At 38.0% G+C, this 4,932-nt stretch overlaps 1 protein-coding gene across 2 annotated transcripts in view; it reads left to right on the top strand.

Moving 5' to 3' along the window:
- The window catches only part of PLSCR5 (phospholipid scramblase family member 5), a 36,421-nt gene that overhangs the window by 378 nt on the left and 31,111 nt on the right, over window positions 1-4,932 (top strand). The window lies entirely within an intron of this gene.

Raw genomic sequence — 4,932 nt, 5'->3', positions numbered from 1 at the left:
ATACATACATAGGTCTATGTATATATACAAATCTGTATGTATATGTTTATATGTATATAAATAATTCTAGTAAATATTTCTCCTTCTATCATAATTTCTTTAAGTCGATCACAGATGTGCTATAGCTGGTTAGAGAAAATAATTGTTACTTTAAAAAAGCTATTGTTTCACCTTTAGAATGGTTGCAGTGCTATCTAAAATTGTTCCTAGTAAAATGAAAATGTTCAGATAGAAAAAATGTTTGCAGTGGTGGGAGTATTGCATTAATAAGAAGTGTTTCTCAAAGCAACACTAGATGAAACTAGTCAGATAGAAATTCCAAGGTTAAAGGGATTTGTACATTGCCTTCTATGTAGATGTTAGAAAGTGTAGGGGGCGAATATTCTCCAATTTTGAAAATATATATATATATATATATACATATATATACACATACATATATGTGTGTGTATGTGAGTGTGTATGTAAACACATCCTTTTTTGGTGTTTAAAATATGAGGCATGGTCCTTTGAATGCCAGCAGAAGAGAGGGGAAAAAGATGAGATGATCTTCATTAGTACCGAGCTATTTCCTTTTATGAAGTCAGTGAGTGTTGTCTTTTGCTGGAGACAACTGGATTTGATAAACTACAGATAAATACTGCCAAGGTATAGTGGAAGAAGCTTTTAAATCTCTTGTGCCATAAATCAAATGTTATAAGCAAAGTGAAAATCTTGGTCTTATTTTAAGGAAACTGATGAAGAATGTTGAATGCCCTCTTCCTACACACTTCTGCCACCCCCAACAAAGTTTGTTTTCATTGTCCCTGAACACTATAGAAACATCACTAGTGTTTTGTGACTTTGGATCTGCTTTAAGAAGACAAGGGATGCTCTTTTTTTATTTGTAGGAAGGTAATGAGGTGCATTCTTGTTAATACCCCCCATGGAAATTATAAGAAATGCAATCATAGCATCATTTTTCATCCTATTATCAGAAGAAACTATTAGACCCCAGGCTCTAATGAAAAATTTTTATCATGATGGGATGCAATTAGGACACTTGGTGAGAAACTTCTAACCTAATTACAAATAAGATGATGAGGCCCACAAGTTGACAAAAACCCAACTTGGACTTATGGCATATTTACTGATTGTTTATGTATTTGTTTCTTAACCAAATAGCTTCTTTTGTGAATTTAACATCAAATGCTTGAGGTAAGCTTTCCATTTCCTTCGAAGTTTAGAGCAGTCTTGCTCTCAAGTAGCACTTGCAGAACCAAACAAAATGTAAAACACACTTAAACCAGGAAAATCATGAATTTTTATACAGCTGTGCTTCAGTTTTATATATTTTAGATCGAGCAAGGGAGTGTTGTATTGGGTAGCTGAGGGAGGAGATGTAACAAGGCTTTTTGCTTTTATTTAAGCCTGACACCCACGCATGGTCCCAAACACTTCTCAACTTCACAAAACACAAGGTAGAGGAACAACTGTGGCCGGTGAGGTAAAGTGTTGCAGAGTATATAAAATATTTATAAGGTAGTTATACATTTTTAAAAGAGTAGATAGAAATTCAAAGCAAGATAGAAATTCAAAGAATTTCCTTCTTCTTCTGGTAGTCTAAGACTTTGAAGAAACCAGGGGCTGGAAAGGAAGATTAAAATAAAATATCATCAATCCACCAGAAAAAGTTACAATATTGAAATAAATGGAAACGATCTAGCTTGGGACTCCAGACTTAAAGGGAAGACTTGCAACTAAATATGGATATTCCAGTATTGGTGACATATTGCATTGGGCTGAAACTGTTGTAGCACACGGAAAACATACGTATCTATTTAGAGACTTGTGGACCCCAGCACAACTTAAATGAATTAGAGTGATAGGAGGTCTAGATTAATTAAAAATGTTTACACCGAGAACTTAGCTTGATGTTTCCATTTGCCCATGAATATTTAGGAGACAAATTTCTATCTTTCTTGGGAGCAGTTCAACTTAAGGATAGGATCACAGTATTTTAGATTTAAAAGGACTTTAAAGCCTATAATCATTATAGGATTAAAGGATTTAGAGTTGAAAGCAAGTGTAAAGGTTATCTAGATCAGCCCATTTTACAGATGAGGAAACTGAGGACTAAAAAACATGATGTGATACCTAAGGACACACTGGTAGTGAAATGGCAGGAGCAAGATTTTACTCTGAGTCCTCAACATTCAAATTTATCATACCTTCTATAAACCAGGAAACCGAGGCTCAAAGAGGTAAATGACTTGATCATGTAAGTCAGACCTTAGCAGAGAAGACTACACCCAGAGGAAAATGGATGCTGATCCAAATTTACTTTTTGCTGTCTAGTGGGTTAGACTTGGTATCAAATGGACTATGTAGTTCATGTTACATTTGGGAAATTTTCCCCCATTTTATTACTTTTATTTTAATCCAATTAAACTGTTTATTAAAATAGTGATCTTTTGTACAGAGCCATTTAGATGAAAATTGTAAGAGAAGTCAATGATTTGATTGATAGATATGCACACACAGCTAGACTGACATCAGAACTCAACTAAACCTTCTGCTGGGATCAGAGCCAGTGGGTGAATGATAACCAGCTGGCCCGAGGATCCCGAGAAAACCAGACAAATGGCTAATACCCACAATGGCTTCTGGTGACTACGAATATAGAACAGACTAGGGAGTAATGGAGCAAGGGAATAGGAAATAGAAGAGATTGATAGATCAAGAAAGAGTTCATGGAGATGGTGATAAAAGGATCTGAGCTTGGATGGTTCTGAAAGGCTGAGATAGGGAAGGAGTGAATTCTAGGAATGGAAAAGGATCTACATAAGGCCATGGAGGATGCAGAACAGCTTGTGTCCAGAAGCTTGTCTAAAACATGGCCTACGTGAGGGACAACAATGTGATAAAAAAAAAAAAGGTTGCAAAGGTAGGTTGGAGCCACTTGGGGGGGGGCGCAAATGCCAGGGTAAATAGGATCTGATGCCACAATCAATTTTAACTTACTGACAAAAGGGAGATACTGATGCCTTTGGACCAGGATTTATTCAGACCTGAGTTTTACAAAGATGACGTTGGCATCTATGTGAAGGAAAAATTGCAGAGAAGACTGGAGGTAGGCAAGCCAGTTAAAGATTATCTCAAATCATTGTGGGTAGAGGGAAGGGGACAGATTAGAGAGCTATTGTAGAGATAGAAACAGATTGGAAAGGGTAGGTAGTGAGGGAGAAGGGAAAGGATGAAAGATGACAGGCTTTGAAGATGAGTGAACTTGGAAGAGAGTAATAATGTCCACAGAAAAAGGAAAATTTGGAAAATGGACCAGGATTTTTGCTGTTGTGGTTGTTGTTGTTGGGGATAGGTGAGGTCAGTTTTGGATATGCTAACAATAATAGCATCTCTATAACACCTCAAGGTTTACCAAGTACTTCAATGTATTATTTCATTTGGTTCTCCTAAAAATCCTGGAGGGTAGACGCTATTATTTCCATTTTACAGATGAGTAAACAAGCTAGGAGAGGTTAGATGACTTGCCCAAGGTCACACAGCTAGTAAGTATCTAAGGTCAGATTTGAACTCAGGTGTCCCTGACCCCGAGTCCATCACTCTATGCCATACTGTGCCACCAAGCTGTTCAGTTTGAAGCTCTCATCACCCATCCAGGTGATGTTCGACTGACATTTGGAGACACGAGACTGGAGTTCAGGGGGAAGGTTGGGATGCATACATGTTCTCAGTGAAGAGGTGATAACTGATTGACCCAATGAGAGCAGGGGAGATTTTCAAGGGAGAATGTGGAGAGAGAAGGCCCAAGACAGAGTCATGTTTTAGGAGATGGATGATGAACCAGTATGGGCACAGAACTGATGCAACTTAAATTCCCTTCTTCTACTCCTGGGGGTGACATTTTTAAACCCTACCCCTACACATAAACACACACATACACACACACATGCACAGACAGAGATAGAGAAACAGAGATAGAGAGAGATGGAGACAGAGAGACAAAGAAAGAGAGGTTAAATTAGGCAGCAAAATGTTGGTAAGTAGTACCCTTGAGTGTACTGACATTATTGAAGCTTTCCTATGACTATCTTTCTAAGATAGTACCATAGCACTGTAGGGATGGTCACAAATGCCTGCAACAGATATCCAAAAGTTATAATAGTCATAACTACTAGCAAACCACATACCCAAAGTAGTGGATGTTTAAAGACCCTTTAGGCAGAGAAACAAATGGTAGGTTTCCACAGGGAGAGTAACAATTTAAGAGTTTTCCGGGAGCCAATACATCTACTTATTCACTGTTTCTCACTGATGTATTGCTCAGTACATTAGGTTTGTTAGACTTTGAAACTCATCCAACCTATATTACAATATTCCACAAGTAACCCTTTAGGCATCTGCCTCCTTTCTGGGGAGAGACCAAACCCTTAAAGAGATCCTAGAAATAATAGTTCCCTGGTGAGCTGAACCAGTATAGCACTATCCATATTGAAACCTCCATTGTTGATAGAAAAAGCACATTTGTTTCAGGTTCAGCACAGAACTTAAGGTGCTTCCAAAACTTAATCCTAGTTCCAGATCAACTGAGTCTTGTCTAGACTAGGAATAACTAAGTGATACCATGGACCAGAACGGAATTCCTGTTGGAGTGAAACAAAAGTGGGGAAGTGAACTGGCTTTTGCACATCTGTTAGCTCCCTGATAATAATCTCTTTTAACTCTCTATTCTGTCTTACAATCTTCTTGTCTCCTTTTTCTCTTCAATTCTCTTCTCTTCTCTTCTCTTCACTTCACTTCTCTTCTCTTCCTTTCTCTCCTCTTCCCTTTTTCTCCTCTTCCCTTCCATTCTCTCCTCTCCTATATCTTTCCTCCCCTTTCCTCTCTCTCTCTCTCTCTCTCTCTCTCTCTCTCTCTCTCTCTCTCTCTCTC

Source organism: Vombatus ursinus, unplaced genomic scaffold (genome assembly GCF_900497805.2).
Source record: "Vombatus ursinus unplaced genomic scaffold, bare-nosed wombat genome assembly UNPS02014810.1, whole genome shotgun sequence".
Lineage (NCBI taxonomy): Eukaryota > Metazoa > Chordata > Mammalia > Diprotodontia > Vombatidae > Vombatus > Vombatus ursinus.
Note: the sequence above shows the minus strand (reverse complement) of the source record. Positions and strands in the feature narration are given on the sequence as shown.